The 12,877-nt window shown below is 42.4% G+C and overlaps 1 long non-coding RNA gene across 1 annotated transcript; it reads right to left on the reverse strand.

Moving 5' to 3' along the window:
* Positions 1-2,592: 2,592 nt before the first annotated feature.
* Positions 2,593-12,391, reverse strand: LOC114486462 (uncharacterized). Its single transcript, XR_008617658.1, has 3 exons — positions 9,765-12,391; positions 5,843-5,974; positions 2,593-5,395 (listed from the first exon to the last, which is right to left on the reverse strand). It is a non-coding gene; the product is annotated as an uncharacterized lncRNA (long non-coding RNA).
* Between the last annotated feature and the right edge of the window lie 486 nt (positions 12,392-12,877).

Genomic DNA, 12,877 nt, shown 5'->3' on the forward strand with positions numbered 1-12,877 from the left:
TAACACTGGTAAGATATTGGTAAGTATATTCTGCATGTTTCTGTTAAGCCTCATTCATTAACATGGACATAGCTTGATTTCAATGTGGGGAAGAAGTCCATATCATGAGTAGGTTTGGAGTTCAAGTTTACACTATCCATGTGTTTTGGGAACAACCAGTTTTTAATAAACTAACATAACATTTGGTCCTAGGCTAAGAATACCCTTGGGTAGCCTAAAAGAAAAATACGTTAAACCTTTCTGGAGGGACAAATTCTCAAACCAGTTTATACAGACTTATTGCAGAGATCCAATGAAGGTAACTTCATAATAAAAAATTACAAAGCAAACAAGGACACAGTCAACAGTGTATGAGAACATGCAGACTCCATAAACAAGAGATTCCTAAGAACTTGAGATAACTGAATGGTCTTTAATTCATACATTAAGGAAAAAAGAAAGAGCTTAAATAAACGACTGAAGCTTACATCTTAAGGAACCAGAGAAAGAACAATGTAAGCCCAAAGTTAGCAGGAGTAAGAAAATAACAAAGATCAGAGTAGAAATAAATTAAATAGACACTAAAAAGACAATAGAAAAGATCAATGAAACTAAGAGCTGTTTTTAAAAAAGATAAGCAAAATAGATAAACCTTTAGCCAGACTTACCAAGAATAAAAGAGAGAGGACTCAAAATTAGAAATGAAAGAGGAGACATTACAACTAATACTTCACAAGTGCAAAGAATCATAAAAAACTATGAACAATTATATACAAAAAAAATCAGACAACCTAGAAGAAATGGTAAATTCCTGGAAACATTCACTCTACCGAGACTGAATCATAAAGAAATAGAAAACTCGAACAGATCAATTACTAGTAAGGAGATTGAAGCCATAACCAAAAATCTCCCAACAAAGAAAAGTCTAGGATAGGATGGCCCCACTGGTGAATTCTACCAAACATTTAAAGAATTAACACCACTGCTTCTCAAGGTCTTCCGAAAAAATTGAAGAAAAGGGAACACTTCCAAGCTCATCTTACGAGGCCAACATTACCCTGATAACAAATCAGAAAAGGAAATTACAGAGAAATATCCTTGATGAACATAGATGCAAAAATCCTCAACAAATTATTAGTAAACTGGAATACATAAAAAGGATCATACACCATGATCAAGTGGGATTTATTGAAGGGATGAAAAGATGGTTCAACATCCACAAATCAATCAACATGATAGACTGCATTAACAAAATGAAAGATAAAAACCATACGATCGTCTCAATAGATGCAAAAAAGACATACATGTCAAGGCCATACATGTCAAGCCCACAGCTAACATTATATTCAATGGTGAAAAGCTGAAAGCTCTTCCTCTAAGACCAGGAACAAGACAAGGATGCCTGCTCTTGCCACCTTTATTTAACATAGCACTGGAAGTCCTGGCCAGAGCAATTAGGCAGGAAAAAAAATAAGGTGTCCAAATAAGAAAAAAAAAGTAAAATTGTCTCTATTTTCAGATGACATAGTATTATATGTTAAAAAACTGTAAAGAGTCCACCAAAAATGTTAGAACCAATAGACAAATTTGGTAAAGGTGCAGGATACAAAATCAATATAAAAATCATTTGTATTTCTACACACTAACAACAGACTATCAGGAAGAGAAATTAAGGAAAGAATCCCATTTACAATTACATCAAAAAGAATAAAATATCCAGGAATAAATTTAACCAAGAAGGTGAAGGATCTCTACACTGAAAACTCTAAGATACTGATGCAAGAAAGTGAAGAAAATACAAATAAATGGACAGATATTCTGTGCTCAAGGATTGGAAGAATTAATTTTATTAAAATTCCATACTACCCAAAGCAGTCTACAGATTCAATGCAGTCTTCTGTCAAGATCCCAACAGCATTTTTCTCAGAAATAGAAAAAATAATTTTAAAATTTGTATTGAACCACAGAAGTCTCTGAATAGCAAAAGCAATCGTGAGAAAGAACAAGACTGGAGGCATCACAGTTCTTGATCAAACTATATTACAAAGCCTTAGTACTCAGAAGAGTATAGTACTGGCATAAAATAGTGAAACAGAATAGAGAGCCCAGAAATAGATCCACACACAAATGGTCAATTAATTTATGACAAAGGAGCCAAGGATATACAATGGGGAAAGGACAGGCTCTTCAATAAATGGTGTTGGGAAAACTGCACAGTCACAAGCAAAAGAATAAAACTGAACACTCATCTTAAACCACTCACAAAATTCAACTCAAAATGTATTAAAGACTTGAATGTTAAGGCCTGAAACCATAAAACTCCTAGAAGAAAACGTACGGCATAAGCTCCTTGACATTGGCCTTGGCAATGATTTTTTGGATTTGATACTAAAAGAAAGGCAACAAAAGCAAAAATAAACAAGTGGGACTATTCCAAACTAAAGAGCTTCTGAATAGCAAAGAAAACCATCAACAAAATGAAAACGCAACCTATGTATGGAATGGGAGAAAATATTTGCAAAGCATGTATCTGATAAGGGGTTAATATCCAAAATATATAAGGAACTCATACAACTCAATAACAAAAACAAACAAACAAAGAAACAACTCAATTAAAAAATCGGCAGAGGAACTGAATAGGCATTTTTCCAAAGAGACATACAAATAGCCAATAGGTACATGAAAAGATGCTCAATATCACTAATAATCAGGGAAATGCAAATCAAAAGTGCAATGAGATATCACTTCACACCTGTTAGAATGGCTATTATCAAAAAGACAAGAGACGACAAGTGTTGGCAAAGATGTGTAGAAAAGGGAACCCTTGTGCACGGTTGGTGAGAATGCAAACAGGTGCAGTCACTGTGGAAAACAGTCTGGAGGTTCCTCAAAAATAACTCAAACAGTTCATGACCAGGGAAATCAAAATGGCCAACAAACACGCTATGCTACACAACATCACCAGTGACAACAGAAACGCAAAACCAAATGGCACTATTTCTTACTGGAATGGCAAAAAAGTAAAATTTCTGAAAGTTCTTGCCTGGTTTCTACGAGGATACGGAGAAAAAAAGGAGTGTTCATATACTGTCAGTGGAAGGGGAATTTGGGACAAGCACTTGGGAGTTAAATTTGGAACTAACAAATTTGAAGTTGTTAATACTCTGGAATCCAGCAATTCCACTCACAGAGATACACCCTGGAGAAGCTAACGTGCATGCTCAATGCAAAGCGCCTCACTGTCCATCAGGAGCAGAATAAACAAATAAACAAACTGGACCGTAAGCATATAATTCAGAGTACTCAAAAATAGTATATAGCAGGGCTTCCCTGGTGGCGCAGCGGTTGCGCGTCCGCCTGCCGATGCAGGGGAACCGGGTTCGCGCCCCGGTCCGGGAGGATCCCGCGTGCCGCGGAGCTGCTGGGCCCGTGAGCCACGGCCCCTGGGCCTGCGCGTCCGGAGCCTGTGCTCCGCAACGGGAGAGGCCGCAGCAGAGGGAGGCCCGCGTACCGCAAAAACAAACAAACAAACAAACAAAATAGTATATAGCAGCTAAAATGAATGAAGTGGCTCTATCTGTATCAGTATGGTTAAATCTCAAAAGCATGATATGGGGTTTAACAAAAGCAAGTTGTTGAGTGACATGCAGAAGAAAATGCTTTCAGTATGACACCTTCGGCACATCTCAATACGACACAGTTTATGGCTACACTATATAGACATGGATGTACACTATACAGATATGCACTAAAACTATAAATAAACTCAGGAGAATGAAGAACATCAAAGTTAAGACAGCAATCACTACTGAGGAAAGACGGATACATTGGTAGCAGAAATATTCCCAAATTTTCTCCCCATCCTGTGTCCATGCTTTTTGTTATGGGACTTTAGTAGCACTTCTCATCAAAACTGGGAACCTATTACCTCACTCCTAGAATATGCGATGGCTTTGGGACTTGCTTTAACCAACGGAATGTGGTAGACAAGTGATGTGTGTCAGTCCTGAGTCTAGGCCTCAGAGGCATCGCACCATCCCACTGTCTTTTCCGATCTGCTGACGCGCGTGAGCAAGTTGGGGCCAGCCTCCTGGAGGATGAGACCCAGTGAAGGACAGTCCAAGTGTCCCAGCTGAGGTCAGCCTATTCCAGCCTACAGCCAGCTGACCTCCAAACACCCGAGAAAGACAAGCCAAGATCATCAGAGCCGCCCACCTGACCTACTGAAGCGGATCTGAAAACTGAGCCCAGGTAAGACCAGAGCAGCCGAGGTGACCAAGGAGTCATGAGTAATAAGGGCTTATTGTTTCAGCCACTACGTTTCCAGGTGGTTTGTTACTGAGAAATAGCTGACATAAGGAGGAGCACAGAATGCAGGAGGGGCAAAAGGGACAAGGGTTCAACCGTATCTTTGATGTTGTACGTCTTAAGAGAGACCCGAAGCAAACACAGCAAAATGTTAGATTGCACAAATATAGGTAGTAGAGAAATGAGGATTTGTTATCTAATTCTCCTAGCTTCTCTGTATGTGTGAAGTATTTCACAATAAAAGAAAATTTGCACAGAAGAGTAAATGTCCAATGTGCTACACCAGACAAGGTGGCCTAGGGGGTTTTAAAAAAGAACAAAGAGATGAACTTGCTCCCTTGCCCCCTCCCTACTTCACCATCACCACACACGCAGAGCCGAGGCAGTGGACCAGGGATTTCTGAGTTCACATTCCCTTCTCTCATCCCCGGGACGTCTTCCCTAACCGTCCTGGAACTGAATCCTTTGCCAGTATTTAATTCTCCGGCCTCAGTGAGTCATCTGCACAACAGCACACAGCTGATCGGCTCACGGACAGGAGATCCTCAGAGATGAACCAGGGACGAAAGCATCACAGGGGCAAATTCTATGCTCCTGCTCCGGGGGCAGCAGACTTTAAATCCCCGAACTACTTCATACTATCGTTATGTCCGAAGTCCAGATTCACCCGATAAAAATGTGAGAGTCCTTCCTGCTCCACTCAAAAACAGGGTTAGTCACCTACCCTGTGACTTCCTCCTGACACTCTCACCTGCCTCCCCGACCTTTGGATTTGTTGCCGCTCCTGGCACAGGTGGCGGTGTGTGTCTGCCAGGAGATTCGTGCTTGCCCATGGAGAAGGATGAAAGCTCCAGGGGATACGCACTCCATGCCAGAGAGAGAAAGGGCCAGGCCGTCTGCTCCCAAGGGGCTCTACATCCCTCTCGGCCCAATGCATTGCTCATGTTTCTGTTTTGACGTCCACAGCCATCTATGTGCATCGTATTCTGCACTGACTGTGTACCTTCCTGTGTGCAGACTGGTCCTGCGACTTACCCTGAGTTCTCGTCCCAACTCAATTGGGCTGCACGCTGCCTGAGGACACGGTGAGGTAAGTGACTTCGTGTCCCTACAATCCAGTGAAAGGAAAGAAGGAAAAGAGGAGAAAGGTCAGACAGGAAGGAAGAAAGGAAGGAAGGATAATAGCAGCATATATTTATAGAATGATTATATGCCAGGTCGTGTGCGCTTTCTTCTTTAATCCTCCCAACTACGAAGTGAGGTAGATACTATTATTAATGTTTCCTAGCTTACAGATGAGGAAACACGCTTCCGAGGGTAGCTAATAGGCCTGGGGACGAGCCATGGCAAGTAAATCAGGGAGGCAGTCTTTGAGGCAGATTTGTTTAACTGGGTTCCCATCTCTGATGCCAGACTGCCATGCTGAGAGCTTTGAGCACAGAGGAGCAGATAACAAGGAACCAGGACTTCACCATAAAGAAAGAAAAGGAAAGAAGGATAGAAAGCGGAAGAGAACACAGAGGGAGGGAGAGACCCACTAACACAGGTGTCACACCGAAACCGCACGGTTTCTGCTTCATCCCTCGACGTCTCCAGAAAGGATCTGCGTGCTTCTTGGACACTGTGTTCTGGGTTTCATTCTCCATGTGCCAGAGGCATCCGCAGAGAGCTCGTCATGCTCTCCTGCCTGAGAGAGAAGACAGGCAGACAGTCGACTCTGGTGCTGTGGGCCCTGAGTTAGCAAATCCTGCAAGCCTCTCATCACATTTTCATCAGCCAGTCAATACATAACCTTTCTTATGTGTGTTTCTTTCTAAAAACTCCTTATTTAATACAGATTGTTGACTCATTAACATTGAACTCATGACCAGCAGCGCCGCAACTGATGCCTAAGAGGACAAAGCTCATCTAACACCTGTATTTCTCCATAAGGCACATCACACCTTCCTTGCACTTACGAATCCCAGATAGCCTTGCAGCACTACACTTGGGGGGCATTTTAAACGGCAAAATCACCAAGAAAAAGCACAAAAATGTAAAACATGTGGCAGGAAATAGACCTTGAAAAGGACACTTGTTTATGTTAGTGGAGCTGAGACCAGAAGGTGGAGGGTCACCCTTCATCTCTCAGCTGGGAGTGTGTGTGTGTGTCCGGCGACTCAGTTTTCCGCTGCTCTGTGCATGTGCACAAATGATGCCCAAGACGGTGCCAAAGGGCCCCCCTTTCATCCTGAGGGTCGGTTACAATATCCACGCAACTTGGAGTTGATGAGACTATTGCTTTTGTAAATGCTTTATTATTTTGGAGTTACAAATACATTTTAGCAAGCAGGAGAATTTGCAAATGTAGAGGCCACGATGAATGAGGATTCATTGCGTGTAGCATGAAATTGAGCCAATTCTCAGACTCGGACATAGGAGGAACTCTGCTTCTTCTGGGAAGACAGGAAAAGCAGTAGTAGTAGTAACTGTAGCTGTGTATATGGAACAGGACCTCACGTGTTAGTCCTGCAGGGAACCTCAGGAGGCTACCCATCCATTGCCGGGCTTTAGCTGGGATTTTGTTCTGGTCATGAGAGATTGTCAGCATCACAGGTCACAGAAAAGTCTAAATCTTCTTACTTGAATCAAATACTTCCTCAAGTCCATCGCCTTTGTACAGCCTTCTGGAGGCTGGATCTTGCTCAGCTCTGTGCCTTCGCGTACAGAAGAAATTCGGCAAACACTTGCTTTGTATTGAACGGGACTCAGGTCAATCTGCCACTACGTGGTCCTTACCCCACCCTCCCTTTGTAACATATTCTCATGTAAATATTTCCTTCTAAAGCTGTGTTTCCCACCTTGAGGCTTCTGGAATTAGTGGTCCTTAGAGTTGTCTTAAATATGTCACTGAGCTATTGAAAAAAAATCTTTCCAAAAATACATTTCACTAGGACAAGACTTCACAGGTTAACATAAAATGGCAAGGTTTTGTTTTTGATTTTGTGAACCCGCCTGGAACTATAGACTGAGATATATATATATATATATATATATATATATTTGTAATTCATCAGTATTTTATTTATTTATTTTATTCTTGGCTGCGTTGGGTCTTCGTTGCTGCGCCCAGGCTTTCTCTAGTTGCGGTGAGCGGGGGCTACTCTTCGTTGCGGTGCGCGGGCTTCTCATTACGGTGGCTCCTCTTTTTGCAGCACGGGTTCTAGGAGCACGGGCTTCAGTAGTTGCAGCACGCAGGCTCAGCAGCTGTGGCTCACGGGCTCTAGAGCACAGGCTCAGTAGTTGTGGCTCACGGGCTCTAGAGCACAGGCTCAGTAGTTGTGGCGCACGGGCTTAGTTGCTCCGCAGCATGTGGGATCTTCCCGGACCAGGGCTCACATCTGTGTCTCCTGCATTGGCAGGTGGATTCTTAACCACTGCGCCACCGGGGAAGTCCCTGTACAGTGATAATCCTATGCCATGATACTATCTATTGCTTGCTAATACCATCTATCTCTCAGCTCCAAAGACGTGTCTTGGATGAATGAAAAACAGATAACTGCTCAAATTGTTTGCTAAGGGAAAGTTTTCAGAACATTTCAGGGAAATATGGGGGAGATAATGGAAAGGTTCTTTGATGGTTCAAGGATAGAAAACTATCCACCTAAATGGTTCTGAACACATGGAACTTTTTGTAAATAGGTGTTATAAAATATTTTTTATTATTTCTAAATAATGATACTGATTTTTACACTGTCCTGAATTCTTTTAGGCAAAGCAGTCCAATTTCACCTAACTGGGAAAACTAAGTAGCAGAAGCAAACTTCTTCACCTAGAAGCTGGAGAATAGGCCTGAGGAGCCACTCTTTCAGCTTTGTTCGTTCTTTCAAAACGGCTCTGCTGATTCTCCCGAGGGCCTCTTGAACAGGAATCTTTCCGTGAATTCACCTTTCCTTTGTGGAACATTTTTTCTTCTTGTGAGAATCAGCCAGGATCCAACTGCAGTGACACAGACAGCATGTACTGTGCCAGTAAGAGATCTGCCAGCGCCCAGGCAACCTAAGTTGTGTTTCTCTTGAAATTCCTTTTCATGCATGTCTTCCATTCCCGTTGCAATGTCATTCCGAGGAACAGCTGGTGCCACCCTTCCCCATCGAGGCAAGGTTACAGCCTCGCTGGGTTTTGTGCTTTGAGAAATGGGGGCAGGGGAGGAAAGGTCAGTAGGGACTGGCGACCTCAGGCTCAGTGCCGGCCTCATTTCCAAAGTGTGTTTTTAAAGCCCTGAGGACCTTGTCATCTGTCGTAGGAATGCTTAACTGCTTGTACAAATAGAGAACCTGACGCTCAGTGAGACAGTCTTCGCCAATGTCTGCATGAAGGCCCGGGCCCTGCCCGGCACCCGCAGAAGGCTCTTGCGATCAGCTTCTTCACCATCCGGGCTGTGTATCCCGCCTCCTTTATCTACACCTGCTCCCATCTGGACCTGATACCGAGGATGCCCCTTCTCTTCTCAGCCGGCCAAGCCATCTTCTTCACATCCTTCTGAGACCACTCCCATCCAAGAAGGCTTCTAGAACACTCGGGGAAACAGTCTTAATCTCATCCTTCTCAGTCCAAATACAAAACTACAGAGTTCATCTACAATCTTTACCATTTAGTATTTTAAATTATGTATTTGTTATCGGCTTAGTGTTTGGTGTGTCTTCATAAAAATGGTATGTAACACTGTAGCTTGATTTTTTCCAATCTTACCACTTCTGTATATTTCATAATATAGCACCATGCGAAAAACAGATACCTAATACATTTATTTGATTTCATAGGCCAGATGGTACCTTTAAATTGCCCTGCTGTGAAAGCCACCACTTAATACCTAATAAAACAGCCTTGAGGTGACAAAGGAAGGGCTGAGTAGCAGCTCTCACCCACCTTCTATGAATGAACCCTTATCCCTGCACCTGACCCCTGCCTGCACCCTTCAAGCTGTTGGCTTTATACTTAGTTACAGGAATTCTGTGAAAAGATTCTCCTCGTTTTGAATGCCTTTTATTCATTTACTAAAATTTTTTTTTAAATTTAATTTTACTGAAGTATCGTTGATTTACAATGTTGTGTTAGTTTCTGGTGTACAGCAAAGTGATTCAGATACATACATACATACTTTTTCAGATTCTTTTCCATTGTAGCTTATTACAAGATAGACTATAGTTCCCTGTACTATAGGTAGGACCTTGTTATCTATTTTATATTATATATAGTAGTTTGTATCTGCTAATCCCAAACTCCTAATTTATTGAATAGGCATAAACTGAACCTCTTTTGATCATACTACACCCACTTCAACTCGACCTGTCATAGTACAAACTCCGACAGTCTCTGACCCTGGTCTTGCACAGCCCAGTTTTCTGTCTGTCTATCTGGCTTTGCGTTAGAAGCAGTTGCAATGGTAGCATTCAGGCTCAGAAGACAATTTCTTGCTCCAAGGACAGAGCACCTACCTTGTTCTTGGTGGGATCACCAGGCTCTTTGGAAAAGGATGTGGAAAGTGTTAGTGAGTAATGGACCCAGTCTGGAGTGGTGTTCTCCTTAGGGTTGTTACTGGACAGTTGTTTCCTTGAGTAGAAAATCAAGACACATTCTATGAGAAAGTTTTTTCTGTGCCAAAAGAGTTTCCATAAGTTATTACATTTAGGCATACGAATAGAGTGCTTTTTGTTTCTTGGAATCAAGACAGATCATCTTACGATGATGTCAGAGGTCCTCCAGTTCAGTCTGCTGGCCAGTTACAATCTGCATACAATTTGGACTGGAGGAAACTATTGCTTTTGTAGATGCCTTTATTCGTTGTAGTCACTACTCGTGGCAATTATGTTCTAGATGGGATAGGTAAGGGATAGGGAGCATCTGAGAATGTAGTTCTATAAGGAAAGACAGTGGAAAAGGTGGCGAAACAGCAGAGACAGAAATGGGGACACAGTTATCGGCAAAGCAATGCAGGAAGCCGAAGGATTAAGGACGCTGAGAGCACAGTAAGCAGAAATAAAGATGCTCCTCGCTGTCTGACCATCACCATGCTGACTCAGTGTCGCTAAAACACTGCCAGTTGCTGCTTTAGACCAACTCCCACCAGGCCCGCATGTAGGCACACTACTTTCCCAGTCCACGAAACGTTATTAACAGACAAGGGCAAGGTCACAAAGGGAAGATGAGACAGGGGTAAAGAATCCAAAGTCCTTTTTTGACTCTTATAAAACCTTAGAAAGAGTACGTTAAAAGCAAGTTTTTGAAAGGGAGGGATTTAAAATAGTCACATTTGCCTCATATGCTTCTATAAAAAGATAACAAGAAATCTGCTCTGTAATTTTTAAAATTTAATTGGAAAATAAGGTAGAGGGAAGGTTTTATTTGTATGTTAATTAAGCCTTGTACCTGGTATGATTCAAACCTTTCGGAAAAATCAAATATCTCCATGAAATTGTAGTGAATAGTCTCCTATACCTAGTGCCTGTGTGTGACACATAGGAAGTTTTAACTCATGAATATTCACAGATAGGACATAATGGTAGGAAAAAAGGACACTTTTTTTTCATAAAGAGACTTTAAGAATAACTGTATAGAGGACAGGAACCAAGATGGTGGAGTAGAAGGATGTGCGCTCACTCCCTCTTGCGAGAACACCAGAATCACAACTAGCTGCTGGACAATCACTGACAGGAAGACTCACCAAAAAAGAACTCACCAGACTGAAAGTGAGGGGATGGAAAAAGATATTCACCAAAAAAGATACCCCACAGCCAAAGACAAAGGAGAAGCCACAATGAGACGGCAGGAGGGGCACAATCACAGTAAAATCAAATCCCATAACTGCTGGGTGGGTGACTCACAGACTGGAGAACACTTATGCCACAGAAGTCCACCCACTGGAGTGAAAGTTCTGGGCCCCACGTCAGGCTTTCCAACCTGGGGGCCCGGCAACGAGAAGAGGAATTCCTAGAGAATCAGACTTTGAAGCCTAGTGGGAATTGACTGCAGGACTTTGATAGGACTGGGGGAAACAGAGACTCCACTCTTGAAGGGCACACACAAAGTAGTGTGTGCATCAGGACCCAGGGGAAGGAGCAGTGACCCCAGGGGAGACTGAACCAGACCTACCTGCTAGTGTTGGAGGGCCTCCTGCAGAGGTGGGGGTTGGCTGTGGCTCACCAAGGGCACAGGGATACTGGCAGCAGAAGTTCTGGGAAGTACTCCTTGGCGTAAGCCCTCCCAGAGTCCGCCACTAGCCCCAACAAAGAGCCCAGGTAGGCTCCAGTGTTGGGTTGCCTCAGGCCAAACAACCAACAGGAAGGGAACCCAGCCCCACCCATCAACATTCAAGTGGATTAAAGTTTTACTGAGCTCTGCCCACCAGAGCAACAGTCAGCTCTACGCACCACCAGTCCACCCCATCAAGCCTCTTAGATAGCCTCATCCACCAGAGGGCAGAGAGAAGAAGAAAGAAGAACTACAATCCTGCAGCCTGTGGAACAAAAACCACATTCACAGAAAGATAGACATGATGAAAAGGCAGAGGGCTATGTACCAGATGAAGGAACAAGATAAAACCCTAGAAAAACAACTAAATAAGTGGAGATAGGCAACCTTCCAGAAAAAGAATTCAGAATAATGATAGTGAAGATGATCCAGGACCTCGGAAAAACAATGGAGGCAAAGATCAAGAAGATGCAAGAAATGTTTAACAAAGACCTACAAGAATTAAAGAACAAACAAACAGAGATGAACAATACAATAACTGAAATGAAAACTACACTAGAAGGAATCAATAGCAGAATAACTGAGACAGAAGAACGAATAAGTGACCTGGAAGACAGAATGGTGGAATTCACGGCTGCGGAAAAGAATAAAGAAGAATGAAAACAAATGAAGACAGCCTAAGAGACCTCTGGGACAACACTAAATGCAACAACATTTGCATTACAGGGGTCCCAGAAGGAGAAGAGAGAGAGAAAGGACCTGAGAAAAAAGCACAGAGAGTCCCATACAGGATAAACCCAAGGAGAAACATGCCGAGACACATAGTAATCAAATTGGCAAAAATTAAAGACAAAAAAAATTATTGAAAGCAGCAAGGGAAAAAGAGAGAGTTCAGCACCACCAAACCAGCTTTACAACAAATGCTAAAGGAACTTCTCTAGGCAAGAAACACAAGAGAAGGAAAAGACCTACAAGAACAAACCTGAAACAATTAAGTAAATGGTAATAGGAATATACATATCGATAATTACCTTAAATGTAAATGGATTAAATGCTCCCACCAAAAGACACAGCCTGGCTGAATGGATACAAAAACAAGACCCATATATATGCTGTCTACAAGAGACCCACTTCAGACCTAGGGACACATACAGACTGAAAGTGAGGGGATGGAAAAAGATATTCCAGGCAAATGGAAATCAAAAGAAAGCTGGAGCAGCTATACTCGTATCAGACAAAACAGACTTTAAAATAAAGAATGTTACAAGAGAGGAAGGACACTACATAATGATCAAGGGATCAATCCAAGAAGATATAACAATTATAAATATATATGCACCCAACATAGGTGTACCTCAAT

Source organism: Physeter macrocephalus, chromosome 6, assembly GCF_002837175.3.
Source record: "Physeter macrocephalus isolate SW-GA chromosome 6, ASM283717v5, whole genome shotgun sequence".
In the NCBI taxonomy this organism is placed as follows: domain Eukaryota; kingdom Metazoa; phylum Chordata; class Mammalia; order Artiodactyla; family Physeteridae; genus Physeter; species Physeter macrocephalus.